Consider the following 15478-nt stretch of genomic DNA (forward strand, 5'->3'; position numbering starts at 1 on the left):
TCATAAACAGTACAAATTAAGAAGCAAAACCACAGATGTGCCTGAACCTACCAAGCTGAAGGATACCAAGCAGCCAAAGAAAACAAAGGATAAAGTTGTCCTGACAGAACCCTCTACTAAAAAAGACTCAAACCCAAAGGAAGTCACTCTGGAAGACATATCAGACTTACAACCCTCAAAAAATCAGCCATACATACCCTCTCCTCCAAAAGAAAATGTAACCAACCCTCCTAAAAATAATTTCAAAACAGATTTTGTTCGGAATAAAACTCATGATGAAGAGAAGGTCACTGAAAATTCAGCTGAAAAGGAAAAGTTTGTTGTCCATAATAAAAGAATTGAAGTGGAAAAACCTTTTAACTTAGAGACAGAAATAGGCAAACTAGAAATAGCCATTCCTCTATCTGAATTGCTTAAACATGAAGTGTATAGGGAACAAATCAATAGGTCACTACAAATACCAGAGAATATGGATGCAGTCAATGTTTTAGATGATCAACCAGAACTGATTTTTGGTCCTGAAGTCAATGGTAAAACAATACATGGAGGGGTTCCTCCATTCTATGTGAGCTTAAAAATTCATGACAAAGTGCTGCATAATGAAATGTTTGATTCGGGAGCTTCCCATAACCTAATGCCTAAGTCGGTGATGGAAAGACTAGACCTAGATATTACAAGGCCATACAAAGACTTGTTCTCATTTGGTTCCAGCCCGGTCAGGTGTCTAGGCCTAATTAAAGACCTTTGTGTATCTTTATTCCAATATCCAGCCAAAACAATATTGATGGATGTGGTGGTAGCTGATATTCCACCTAAGTATGGTATGCTTTTGTCCAGATCTTGTGGTGCAAAACTCCAAGGGCCTTTGCAACTAGACATGTCCTATGCCACTATTTCAGTCTTTGGCCAACCAAAGAGATTGTACATGGAAACATTAATAAACTATGTGGTTAGTAGTCAATAGAAACCCCAAAACTTCCCCATCTATTCTATGCATTCCGATATGGATTCATTCATTTTATATAATGCTGAGATGTGTCTCAAAACTGATGTCCAACTCCTGAAAACAGCACAAACAGAAATCATGAATGAACAATCTAGTGCCCAAGATCAAAAAATCCTTGATGTGATTGATACAACAAATGAACAAGACATAGTATATGACTTGCAAAGTCCAAATCTACCCACCGAGCAAGTTTCTAAAACGCCTAAGACTAGTGCTAATCAAGAAATCTTATGGTAGTTAGAGTTTGATGGCTCAGTGAACAAATTAGGAGCAGGGGCAAGGGTTTGGACACACAACATGAAAAATGACCATGCTGAAGGTCATGCATATAGGTTAAATTTCAGATGTACAAACAATACGGCCAAGTATGAAGCCTTGTTGTTAGGACTCAAACTGATCAGAGGTCTAGGGGCAACCAAGGTTTCAATTCTAGGGGATCCAGATTTGATCATACAACAGATGAAGGGAAATTTTGTTACAAATGATCTTAGGTTGAGAGCTTACAGAGGGGCAGCCATTGAAATACTTAACACCTTCTTAGAATCTCAACTCACCAAAATTCCAAGAAAGCACAATTTGCATGCACATAGCCTGGCAACTTTTTCCAGCACTTGCAAGCTACCATTTGAGCCCAACCACCACTTCACTGCTGAAATCAAACATAGACCTGTTGTCCCAGATAATGTAAAAAATTGGCAGGTGTTTGAAAATGATACACAGATCAATAATTTCCTCACTTTGAAAGAGTAATTCTCCAGTATAAACATTGATACAAGCACCATTGATGATCAACAGCAAATAGACAAAATTGAGCAAAGTATCTCATTTGAAACAACAAATCTGATTTTTCATCCAACAACTTTTGATGACAAGAATTCACAAGAGCTGAAGAAAATGGACCTTGATGAAATAGCTAAGGGAGAATCTGAAGTAATCGAACTAAAGGATAATTTTCTGCCCACGGGCTTAACTCCTTCGGAGGATATATTTGATTCAAACGACATTCCTAGAAAGCCAAAAATGCAACCACTGAGTGCAGAAATTGAGGACTGCAATATTGGAACCACAGAAAATCCCAAAATGGTAAAACTATCCAAAACATTGCCTTCTGATCAAAAATTGAAATACATTAAGTTGTTTAAGGAGTTCCAAGATGTCTTTGCCTGGAGTTATGAGGACCTCAAGTCCTATGATACTTCTGTCATCCAACATACTATACCTTTGAAAGAGAATCAAAAACCTTTTAAACAAAAACTTATAAGGGTGAATCTTGTCCTCCTTCCCCTTATTGAAAAGGAAGTTAAACGAATGTATGAAGCTGGAATCATTGCACCTATCATGTTCTTAGATTGGATTTCAAATCTAGTGCCTACTAGAAAGAAAACGAGAGAGAAAAGATTGTGTGTTGACTTAAGAAATTTGAACAAAGTCTCTCTCAAAGACCACTACCCCTTACCAAAAATGTATCATATCCTACAAAGGGTAGTGGGGGCTTCTAGGATCTCACTATTAGATGGATCCTCAGGATTCAATCAGATTTTAGTCCACCCGGATGATCAAGACAAAACTACCTTTACAACACCTTGGGGAACCTTTAAATATGTGAAAATGCCTTTTGGACTCAAAAATGCAGGGGCCACATTTCAAAGAGCAATATACATAGCCTTTGCCAAAGAGATCCATGATTTCCTAGTCATAAAACTTGATGATCTCATTGCTTTTTGAAAATCAGACCAAGAACATTTAGAGCATTTAAGACAAGTGTTCCTAATTTGCAGAAAACATGGCATATCATTGAACCCAAAGAAATCATTGTTTGGCCTAGAAGAAGGCAAAATCCTAGGTCACATAATTTCAAAAGATGGCATTAGAATTGACCTGGATAGAATTCAAGCTATTCTCCAAGTGCCCCACCCAAGAAACATCAAGGAACTACAAGCCTTTCTAGGGAAGATCAATTTCCTAAGAAGATTCATTCCCAATTTGGCCGAGCTGATAAGGCTGTTGAATGATATGCTGAAGAAAGATTCTAAATTCAAATGGACAATGGAAGCTAAACAAGCCTTCGAGGACATCAAAACAGCTTTAACAAAAACACCAATCCTCACCAGCCCCAAGTTTGATAGAGATTTCATGATTTTTTCCTTTGCATCTGAGCATACTATTGCTGCTGTCCTATTGCAAAAAGATGACCAAGGCTGTGAGAAGCCCATTGCTTTTTTCAGCAAAGCCCTTAGAGATGCTCCACTCAAATATCAGATCATGGAGAAACAAGCTTATGCCCTTGTAAAAGCCATCAAAGATTTCAGAGTTTATATCTTGTACTCACATGTGATAGCCTATGTTCCAAATGCTGTGGTTAAGGACATACTGACTCAAGAAGGAATTGAAGGAAAAAGAGTTAAATGGATAGCTAACATTTTAGAATATGACATTGAAATTAAGCCAACAAAACTAATAAAAGGACAAGGGTTAGCTAAATTAATGACTGAAACCAATTTCCAAGCCCTTGACATCAATGAACTATATAACGAACATGAGGTGGTGACTTCACAGATCAATCAAGCCTTTCTACAATCACCTTGGTATGCTGACATATGTTTTGTATTGTTAAACCTGCAAGCTCCTTCAAGGTTATCTAGGACTAACAAGAGATTCTTGAAAATGAAGGCATCAAAGTTTTGTATCATAGATAATTTGTTGTTTTGGAAAAATCACGAAGGTATTTTGCTAAATTGCCTAATACAGAATGAAACTAACAAAATACTCAAAGAATTTCATGGAGGGGACTGTGGTGGACATTTGTATTGGAAGTCAATAGCCGATAAAATCCTAAGGGGTGGTTTCCATTGGCCCACACTCTTTTCTGATGCAAAGAGGTATGTAACTTCTTGCCACAAATGCCAAATCTTTGAAGGCAAGAAAAAGCTGCTCCCTTTGCCCCTCAAACCCATTTCAACTAAAAGGCCATTTCAACAATGGGGTTTAGACATCAATGGAGAAATCCACCCTTCCTCCTCTGGCCAACACAAGCGGATTTTGACTGCCACAGAGTATTTTACCAAGTGGATAGAAGCTGCCCCTTGTAGGCAAGTCAATGACTCAATCCTCATGCAATTCTTAGAAACCAACATCTTGTCTAGATTTGGCTGTCCAGAAAAGATTATTACAGATAATGCAGCTGCCTTTAAATCCAAAAGAATGATCAATTTTTGCCACAAGTACCACATTACCTTGGGCCACTCCACAACCTATTACCCTCAAGGTAATGGCCTAGCTGAGTCCTCAAACAAAAGCCTCATCAACATCATCAAAAAGGTCTTGGAGGAAAACAAGAAAAATTAGCATAAAAAACTGGTAAATGCACTATGGGCAGATAGATTGACCACCAAAATATCCATTGGAACAAGCCCATATGAATTGGTTTATGGCATGGAGGCAAGATTCCCTTCATCTTTGGGAATCCCAGTGATAAATTTTCTACAAGAAATACAAGCAGAACCTAATGATATTCAGAGAAGGATCAATCAAACTATTCACTTGCAGCAGACTATAGAGGAAGTATATCAGAGAAGTCAGGTTCTACAAGAAAAACTGAAAAAGATATTTGATAAAAGAACCAAAGGAGAGGATTTCTTCATCGGGGATAAAGTTTTAAAGTGGGATTCTAGAAGAGAGGATAAAGGGAAACATGGAAAAATTGATTTTCTTTGGAAAGGACCATTTATTATTCAGACTGTGCAAGGAAACAACACAAATTTTCTCAACATATTGGATAATACAGAGGCAGGTGAAGGACCAGTAAATGGTTGAATGCTAAAGAATTATTTTGATCAGATTTTTTGAAGAAATCAACACCTTAGTTTGTATATAATAGTGTTTTCTTTCGGCAAATTTATTACAGCAATATGATAGGGATTAACATGCAACAACTTTTTGAGGGAAGGTGAGGAATTGTGGCACCTAATGGTATGGCACTTTGAGTATATCACAAGAAGTTAGAAGGAGACTTGGGAACTGTAAAAATGATGGCGAATATTCAGACATAGTAAGCCAAATAGAGTTGCAACTTAGTGAATGAATTCATGAGAAACACTCAAGTTTTGCAGAAGCACCATTTAGTGCACAACAAAGGAGGAATTTTAGATTACATCAAGAATTGAACATAAGGCCCTCTGACCTATTGTTCTTGGATTTTCACCAAGAAAAGCCATCCCCAAGTGGAGCCACTGTTACGTTCCTATACCAACAGGTTTCATTTATCATGATTGACTGTAGAAGAGCCAAATATGTTCATCCTTGCATGCTGCGAAGGTTCCATATTTTGTAAACAAATCAAGAAAATTAAAAAAAAAAAATGAAAAGGGTCTATGCCCTAAAAGAAAAATCAAAGGGAAAAAATAGTAAATTGGTCAGAAAAAATAATGAAAATGAACCCCAAACCAAAAGACCAAGAAAGTGTGCTAGTTTTAATGCCACTTCTATTCCATTGTTGCAGAATTTCATTGTGTAGAGGTGGTTGATTCTGCATACAGTTGATGAATAGCCAGACAGTCTAATCATGGCTAGATCATGTTTGAATTTACTTGTCTTTAGAATAGAGAATAAAGATCTGTCCAAATAGTTCAAGCTTGGCAGATGAGTAAATAGGTAGAGAAAATAAGGAGCCCAACTTCTTAATCTGGGCCCTCGGAAGAGATAAGGGTAGACTTAAATAGGAGGGAATTCAAAGAAAAAGAGGAAAATCAGGGTTTGCTAGTCCAATTGCACCCAATCAAAAGGAAGAAAAAATGCTAGGTGTTTTTAGGCTGGGTAGGCAGTTTGAGGTTGCAGAAGCAAGTTTGTGATCACTTTTTTGTCTTGTCAAGAAGGACTCATCTTATCAATGACACAAATACCATGGCAAAGTGACTACAGGACAGTGGAAGCATGACTAATTTCCCTATCATTCCCCCAGAAATCATTTACTGACATCCCCTCAAGGACCTTGGGATCTGCCCAACAGTCCTATTTCACTTCATTCTATGAGAAATGCTAAGTTGAACTTTGAGTTTACTTAGTCAAAACAAGCCACATTTCTAATGTAAAAATGATCATTAAATACTCCTTCCATTTCCCTATGCCTAAGTTTTCACTTTATAAACTTAGCATTTATTCGTGCAGTTTCATTCCATATATTCATATTGACATCTTAACTTATTATATAGCTCCAATATCATTCCCCATCTCTATTTTATAAAAAACTATATAAAACCCCCAAAAAATACCTAAGTATCCCTACCCTTGGCAACTATAGCCATATAACACAAGTTCGGGAATTATTGGCCACTTGGGACTTTAATAATAGCCCTTCTATGTATAAACTCTCGGGGTTTATTTAGCATCACGTTAAATAAATAACCGCATTGAATCCCCCCACATAAACCATATGTTAACTCCCGCGCCCATATATATATCAGATTTCATTTAACTTTCGGTTGAATGAATAACCGTTCCGCCATAACCAAAGTTTATACCCCCCCCCAAAACATTATTAAACTTTAAATAATGTGCGGGCCCTATTGTTGTGAACCCCCGCTACTTCCATTACCCGTCCGCCTTCCGATCCCACACCACAGATCCAACGCTGGTGGCAATATCAGAGCCCCTGATCTGCCAGGAGTTAGCTTCCGGGGGATGGGCGGCATTGCTGTTGTACCCCTACCACACGTCGCCTTCTCGGCGTGATCGGACCTTACCTCCTACAAAACCACCCTTGGCCAAAGGCGGTGCGGGGAAAACCGCTTACTGCCCACCGCCTACCTCCTCACGTCACCCAATGACGTTGCATCCACATCGCCCGCCACTGCTCCGCACCACTGCCATATCACCTACTGACATCACCACCCCGCCACCATGTCGTCTGCCATGTCATCCGAAACGTCACCTGCCATGGCATCCTCCATACCCGCTACACAACAAAAATGTGTCGTCATGACGTCATCATAAAAAAGCGCCAAAAGTCCAAAAGGCCCAAATTTTGTTAAAAGTCGCGAAAGTGACTATTTTTGTTTATTTCTATTGGTTCGTTGGTAAAAACCTCTGCATGCAATTTACGATCAATTCGCCACCATAGCTACACAGTCCATCTCCTATTGAAGGCGACTCCACATTGCATTCCCCAGCTCGGCCTACAGTCCAGGTTGTGCATCTAGCGCTCATTTTAAAACAGGTATTTACCCATTTGACCCCGAACCCCCCAGATTTCCAGTTTTTCTCTGTCTCTGAACTTGTAAAACCAATAAATTGCATAAATCAAGTCGCCATCCCTTGGCAGATCTACTGTCACCATCCTTGCTTAACATCCTCTCCACAAAACGGCCAGTTTTACCCATTTTCAAGGTAAACCACACTCTTAAAACAAAAACGCAGTCCTGCACCCAAACCTGTACACTATATCTGCTATTTTTGTCCTGTTTACCAAAGAGTTCCTCAAATTCCACTTCCCTCTGTAAAGTTTCACTCGTTTGGCTAAAACTCAAGCCCATTTCCTCTGCATTTTTCTAACAGAGCCTGTAAATCCAGCAAATTCAGTCAAAAACCCTCACTAAACTCTACAAAATTTGCTTTTTTCCATAAATTTTACACAGTGAGGCTGTTTATATATCAAAGTTTGGTCTGCAAATTCCCTGACAGAGCCTCAGAGGTGGTTTTCAGTGTTCAGTTGCTGCATAAACCTAAATACCAAATTACAAACACAGAGAATTTAAAGATGGCCACTCCAGCAGCCTTGAATATCACTCCTCTCAATGCACCCCACAAGGAACTGGAAGGATTACCTTTGGCTAATAGGGACCACTTAATTCAAGACCTAGTTGGTGACAGAAACCGCCTGCAAACATTTTTTGAGCTGAGGAACAGTTATTTGAACAACAGTGACATTTATGGCATATGGGAATCAAATTTGCCCATATAATTCCTCCCTTCTGTCAATATCTTCCGTGAAATTATTCGCCTCTGCTGTGAAAACTATGAGCCAACCCAAAGGGTAGTCAAGTCTCCATCTGGGAGCATCCTCTTCCATATAACTCCTGACTCCATCAATCAAATGCTAAACTTCAAGCAAACTCAGCTTCTGGTCCCTCTTTCTATGAAATTCCTGCTTGATGAAGGTCCTAAACTCTCCAGCTCAGAGATAGCCCAAATTTCCCAAGTATTCATGAGAGCAGATTGCCAGCCTACAGGGCCACATCCTTGTCTCTATGTACATTTCAATGAAGTGGGTAAATTACTAGTAGATATGATATCTTATGTACTAGGCTTCAAGACAAGTGAACATATTGATCAAACTATATTGTTCTTGCTGTCTGCATTTACCCCAGGACAGCCCCTTGCTGTCAAATACAATTATGCCAAATTCATTGCCAATAAGATACATGTTGTTGGGAAAAGTATCTAATGCAGAATGCCCCTATCCCACTCTGAAGGTGATAGTACTTCAGCAACAACTGAATGCAAAGCTATTCAAAGTTTCTTCTTTATGAGATGAGAGAGGGAAGAAAAGGATGATCTACTAACCATTATCTTGCGCTAATAGTCGATCCAGTCTTCACTCCTTGCTGCTTGCTCCTAGCTCCTTGCCCTTTCACCGGCCCAGCTACACACAGATCCTGTAAAAGCACAAGAAAAGGAAACTACAAGAAGCATACATCCATAATCGATCTAAGGATTAGCATAAACCAAATATACAAGCATCAATTCATCATCAAGATACATGCATATAGAAGAACCTCAAATACTTTATTGATAATAGAAGTAAAGTTCTGAGAGAGTTACAACCACAGTAGGCCCAATCCAGCAACACCTCCCAGCTGAAAGAAATCTCCTCTTCACCTCCTTCAAGCAAAACACCCAATAGCTCTATACTCAAACTAACAACACTTCCTTACTTGCACAAAATTCCAGCCTCCCTAGACCTCATGAGAGAGATCTATATATAGGGTTTTGGAGAAAGGATGAGTCATCTTGAGACTGGCATGAAGCTGAGTAGTGTCCTCTCCCACTTTAGTTAATCTTCAGTTCTTGAGTCCACTTGGAGATTCTTGCTTCCACTTGGAGATCAAGACCCTCTTACTCATCACTAGGCGAATTCCTTGACCCAAGTGTCAGTTTGGAAGCTTCCTGGGCAGTTGACACCTTGCAGAATGACTGTGCCACTTGGCCAATCTCGCCCAGCGCAGGTAGCCTTCATTAATTTTGACTTCAGCCCAGGTACAGAGAGGAGCAGTTGACATTCAGCGCAGATGCTCAGTGGAGCAGCTGACATGATCCAGAAATAGCCTGTTTCTAAGTGTTTTCAAGTGGAGAACTGATTTTCAGTGCTGTGGTTTGCAGACCTTGTTCCTCTAAGGGTAAGAACGACGTGTTTAGGGACTTTGGATCCCTTAGATTATTGACATTTCATGCTCCATGCTGTTAGGCACAAAAATGTCTATAAAAATACATGACCAAATACTGAAACTGGATAGGGAGGGAGTCTTCAAATACTCATCTTACATCTATCATCTATTCCTATATTATCAGCTAGACTATTTCCAATGCCCCATCAAAAGATTGAACTCCAAAGGAGAAAAGAGGTTTGTGAGTTTTTGGACCTCAGTCTTTCATGAAGTCCGCAGCTCTCCCTACTCTTACTATGAGTTCATTGACCCGTTTGTCTATCCAGTCTCTTCTCTCCTAATGAGAACTCCTCCTCCTAGGCTATTCTATGACATGTAGAAAATATTGCAGCTTTCAAAAAACTACAAAATAGGTGACTGGTACTTCTACCAGAATCACACTGTCATTAGGATATATGGCTGTGAGCTCTGTCCCTACAGGCTGCCAAGATATGTACCAGTGAGACTGTTTTCCTTGGAATATTACAGGCAATTTATCAACTCAGACTTAACTCATTTTCATAGCACCAATAAAAAGGCTCAGTTGAAATTCAAATACCAACTAGGCCCCTTTGTCATGAACAAAAAAGAAGGATGGCAAGATGTTGATGAAATATTGGGGGAGAAACTCAGGTTAAAAAGAAGTTTTTGCTGGGTATCTTATGACCCAAATGGCTTTATCAATGCCAGAAAAATAAAATATAGGCTATCAGCCTATGAACATTGCAAAATCCCACAGATTGAACAATTTGCCAACCAAGATGAGTGGGTGGCACAGACACTAGTTGAAGAATTCACCCAAGAAGAAATAATGGAGCAAAATGTGAAAGATCTGGAAAAGACTCTTGACTTGGATTCTTTTGAGCAGGTGACATTCAAACTGCCACAACAAGTTGGAGAAGGCACATCAACTGCTGCAACTTCACAAGTTGCCCAAGAAAAGACTACACCAGTAGCAGGAACAGCAAAAGGCAAGGAGGTAGTTGATGGAGAGCAAGAAACAATGACAGAACGACCAACTACTTCAAAGGAACAAAGTCAAGGGAAAAGCCCTCCACTACAGACAGAGGCTCCACAGGTACCAGCTTTACAGACTCCTCTCAATGAGGAGAGAGGCAAGAAACGGGACAGGGAAGAAACCACACCTGCTAGTGGGTCAACACATTAGCCAGAGGCCAAAAGGCAGAGAGTAGATCCTCAAATTGAAGAGGAAATCAGTGAGGAAGTCATGGAGAGCCCAATGAGGGAGAGGGGAACTAGTCAGCAAGCATCCATCAGCTCTCAAAGACAGGAAATAGAGAGGCAACATGGTATGGAGGTGTCCTCCTCAAGGAAGAAAGGTGCACAACCATCTGGCATTAAAGGAAATTTCATGGAAATCAAGGCCCAAAATGAGCTATTGAGAATACAGTTATATGATCAATTTCTGAAGACAACACCCTCCAAACAGCAGAGATTAATGGCAACTTATGACATTAAGGAGGAGAAGATGATCTTAAGTCATTTCAAACCTAAGATACCACAGCCATAGACAACTGCAGATTACATAAAGACAAACTTAGAGGTCCTCGCCAAGGACATACACCCAATGGACCAAATTGAGCTACATAAGAAAATAGGTGAAATGGTCTATGCTACTCTAGTAGAAAAGGCAATGCTGGCCCACCAATTGAAGGAATCATTGAAAAATACAAATACTCAATTGGATTTGGAGAGAATGTCTTCCTTGGCCAAAGATAATAGAATAAAGACATTGGAGGAAATTATTATGGAACTAGGGCATGATCCTAAGCATGTTAAGGGCATCAAAGCCCTCATTAGAAAACATGAAGAAGATATTGGTGCACTTAGAAAGCAGCTAAGGCTACCTACCACCATGCACCCTCAAACTACAGAAGTTGTGCAAGAAAAATAAGGTGAAGATACAATGGATTTGCTAATGAGGATGAATCAAAGGATAATTCAAATGGAGGAAGAATTGGAGAGAGCATTGCAAGGCATGCAGGGAGAGTCGACCTCCCAGCCACCTGTAATAGCTCCAACGGTCCCAACTGCCCTTCCCACAGTAGCAACAACAATTCCTCCTATCGTGACAGTATCAACAACAGGTACATCAACCACGGATGCTTCATCAACAACAACACCAGGATCTAGCATGAGTATGGAAGAAATGATGCAAGCAGTAAAAGAGCTAGAAGTTCAAATGACGGAGCTGAAAGAGGCCAAGGAGAAGTTGGCCAAGCTAGAAGTAAGCTATGACAAGTCCAAGATAACAGTGGCTAAGAAAACAAGGGAAATAAAGGCCCTGGACAATAAAATAAAGTCTTTAGAAAAGGAGCTTACTCTAGATAAAACTCTAGCTGAAATCAAGAAAATTTTGTGGGCCAAAATTGGCCAATCTATCACTAACCAACGGCAAGCAATTCAGACTATACATGAGCAAATAGAATTGATAGGCCAAGCTCAATTTGAGACTCAAAAGGCTAGAGCATCATTAGGAAATATGCCTGAGCAAGCCAATAGAATGATTCAATTTTTGAACACTCATACTAAAGAGCAGTTGGCAGCTCTAGATATCAGGAACCAGACAGATACCATTATGATAGTGAAGAAGGTGCTGACCCTGAGGAATTTTGTACAGACTCTAGAGAGAAAATCTCAAGAAATGCAAGCAGAAATAAATTCCTCCAAACTAAAGTTTGCAACATTGCAGAGAAAAGGACTACCCAGCTTGTTAACCAGCAGTGGAAGGCTGCTAGCACATGAACAGTATGCCAACATGGTGAATAATTATGTTGCCAATCAAATTACCGCATCCTCAAGCACCTCAGAAGAAACAGGGCCTCCCTCTGGACAGAGTCCTTATGATAAATTAGAAAATATGTTCTACATTGAACATGAGATAAATCACCTTTTTGAGGTTCAGCCCAATTTCTATAGATATACTGAAGCTAATGAAACACTCATAAAAATACAAAGCCATCAGTTGCCAACAGAAGACCGGTGGCAGAGAATGCTGGAAATTTTACCAAGGTGATTTTGTTTCTGTTTCCTTTTTCTGGTCAGCGACATGTAAGCAAATTCAAAGGCACGGGCCACCTGTCAGAAAGTAAAAACAACAGAAAGAAGAAGTCAAATTGTGATTGCAGCTCATTAATGAAAAACCAAGCACTGATGACAAGGCCAGGATAGCAACACAGCAAGGCATCAAGGCAGAAAAAGTAGGAAACGCAGAGTAAAGACGCAGGCACCAGCCGACTCACTTAGTCCAGAAAGTCAAATATCTCTAACAAATTGGATAGCTAGCACACCAACATTTACTGCGGCATTTATTTCTCTCATTTACTTCTTCTGAAGAGTTGGTGAAGGAAGTTATTGCATGAGAACTTATCTACAAGATATTTTGTGTCTCCTTTTTGTATAAATACCTCCCCATAATATGTATTTGGGGTTGGTGATTTTCTCTCTGGATTGCGCTGTAATTTTGAGACTGTGTAATACAAAGGCTGTTGAATTTCACTGTTGCTGGACCATCTGAATGTGGATTTGATGTTCTGAGAACTGCTACAGAATTCCTGTGTCTTTCTATGGATCAATAAGTTGCTCTAACCTGCGTTTTTGATTCCTATGTTTGCAAATGTCATACATGTTTCATGATCTTAGTAACAGAGAAAAAGAATAGCCCATAATTTGTTTAAATACACTCTGTGTTCAATCTCTACTATTAATTATGTTTTCTTCAGAATTAATCATAAATAGGAATTCTTAGTTGCTCCTATTTTCACTAATTCTTTCATTTTGAATACTATTTAGGAATTTTTAACTGCTCCTTGGTAATATTCAAGAACCTTCCCTCTGCCAGCATGATCAAGGATTCTTGACTGCCCTTATTCCACTGGCCTACATTCCACCAATTTCCAGATTTCAAAATTGTTCCAAGATTGATTATCTTGTTCTGTAGCATTGCCCTTTACCAAAGAAACACTTTCAGCAGTACACCATCATCAACCCCATTGCCCAATGGTATAAATTGTTTTGGACTTGCATCCCAGCTTTATTTGCGATCACCATCCAACAAACTAAAAACAAACTCTTTACATCATAACTAGCCTAAAATACTTCAAAACAAAGTTAAATTACAAAGAGAGAGCCCTACCTGGTTGCAGGTTGGCTAGAATCTGCAGCTAAAAGATTGGTTAGTGGTTACCTCAGTCGTATTCCCTTCTGGAGGCAGGGAACAACCTGAGTGATAACACCCCGTATGAATCCTTCAGTTAAATCCCCCCACTACGAATATGAGCTAGATCGACTCACTGCTTGTTAATGTAGTCATTGTTTATTGAGCCTATTGCAGAGAACTGGTGAGATATACTACATTGTTTGGCTTCTATTGGGATTGAAAGGCAAACTTGTAAAACACATTAGATGTGGAGAAATAATGAGTGCAGAATGGCAGATTTTTTTATTTTTTTTTTGCGGAGTGTGGACTCGTCATCATCAATTTGGGGTGATGAGTCGAATGGTTGGAGGACTCTGGAGTTCATTTATTTTTTGCAATGATTTAATTGATATCTCGGCAGATGAGCTCCCTCGCTTTGGCATTTCCAGTGTCCTCGCTGGGTGTTATGTACAGTGTGATGCGGAGGGCTATAAGGATGTGGTCATGTCACGTGAAAACCAGAACGTGGTGAGCTGATCTGTGCACAATATCGTAGTTAGGGTGGCTGAGCCTGAAGAGCTGTTGGTCGAGGTTGTAGGTGGTCGCAATAGAGATCACCTGGCAGCAAGGTCGTAGTCGATTTATCGTTTGAATAAATTTATGGCTCTCTTGCCTTGAGAGGAGGTTCCAGTTTGAACCTGGATGCTCCGCTATATATTCCCGCAACATTCCAGTAGGTATAGGATTCAATGAAATGTACAGAGTTGGAAGTGGAAGCGCAAGAGATGTAAGCACCCATTCTCAATACTGTTTGTGAAATTACCATTCTGAATTTTTTTGGCTCCTGTGCTTTCAGGATTATTTTTTTACAAAATGGATGAAGTAGTGGTTGTGAAAAGAGTCATTATAGCAGACAACAACTGTCTCTTCAATGCAGTCGATTATGTAATGGAAAACGACAAGAACAAATCTTCAGAATTGAGACAGGTAATTGCCACAACAGTTGGAAGTGATACTGTGCATTATAATGAGGCATTCTTGGGAAAGCCAAATGAAGAGTATTGTGCATGGATACTGGATTCTGAAAAATGGGGTGGTGCCATTGAGCTGGCAATTTTAGCAGATTATTATGGTCGTGAAATTGCAGCATACGATGTCCAATCATCCCGTTGTGACCTATATCGCCAGGGAAAAGGCTACGCAGAACGAGTCATGCTAATTTACAATGGCCTGGATAAGAGAAGAAACATGGAAACATGTTGCATGTGGCGATGGCAGGCTGTGATGGGAAGCAGTATTTCGATTGCGGATCTCCAGTATTTTTTTGGGAACCATGACATGCATCGTTTTCTGTGGTGTAGCTACAAGTCATGCAGGGTGACGGGTTGGTTCAAAGCAAGTTTCTGCAAGAGTTCCAGCTAAGTATAAAGTAGTTTATGCTTGGGCATATTGAAAACAAATCCATAATTGCTTGTGAATTTTGTGTCGAGTTGCAAGCGAAAGAGGATTGGATTTCCAATGGTGTGGACCGATGGAGTCTGTGTATGGAGGTTTGTTGGGTCTTCTGCAGGTGTGGAAGCCTTGATGTGATTATGTTTCTGTATTGGGTAAAGATGAAACTAAAAGTTTCAACATATCTCCTTTGATGAAATAAATTGTCTTCGTAAGCAACTCTAACAAATGACAGGTTAAGCGTGGAGTTCCAAGAAGTTATTTGAACAGACAAGGATGCCCAAGATGTGAACAATGAACAGATGAGGTAAAGAAACAACAACAACGTTTATGGTGGACAACAAAATAGATGTTTGCTTGAGTTAGTGTGGTTTGTGGAATAGACTCCCTATCATGTTATAAGCAAGATCAGTTGTTGTAATGGTCATTGTATGTACCCAGAAA

At 39.7% G+C, this 15478-nt stretch overlaps 1 pseudogene; it reads left to right on the forward strand.

The window, feature by feature from the left end:
* The first annotated feature begins 14455 nt into the window (after positions 1–14455).
* Positions 14456–15004, forward strand: LOC149148152 (OVARIAN TUMOR DOMAIN-containing deubiquitinating enzyme 2 pseudogene; annotated as a pseudogene).
* The last annotated feature ends 474 nt before the right edge of the window (positions 15005–15478 follow it).

This window comes from Pinus tabuliformis, chromosome 9 (genome assembly GCF_031772625.1).
Source record: "Pinus tabuliformis cultivar Carrire ecotype Pingquan chromosome 9, CPIR1, whole genome shotgun sequence".
Lineage (NCBI taxonomy): Eukaryota > Viridiplantae > Streptophyta > Pinopsida > Pinales > Pinaceae > Pinus > Pinus tabuliformis.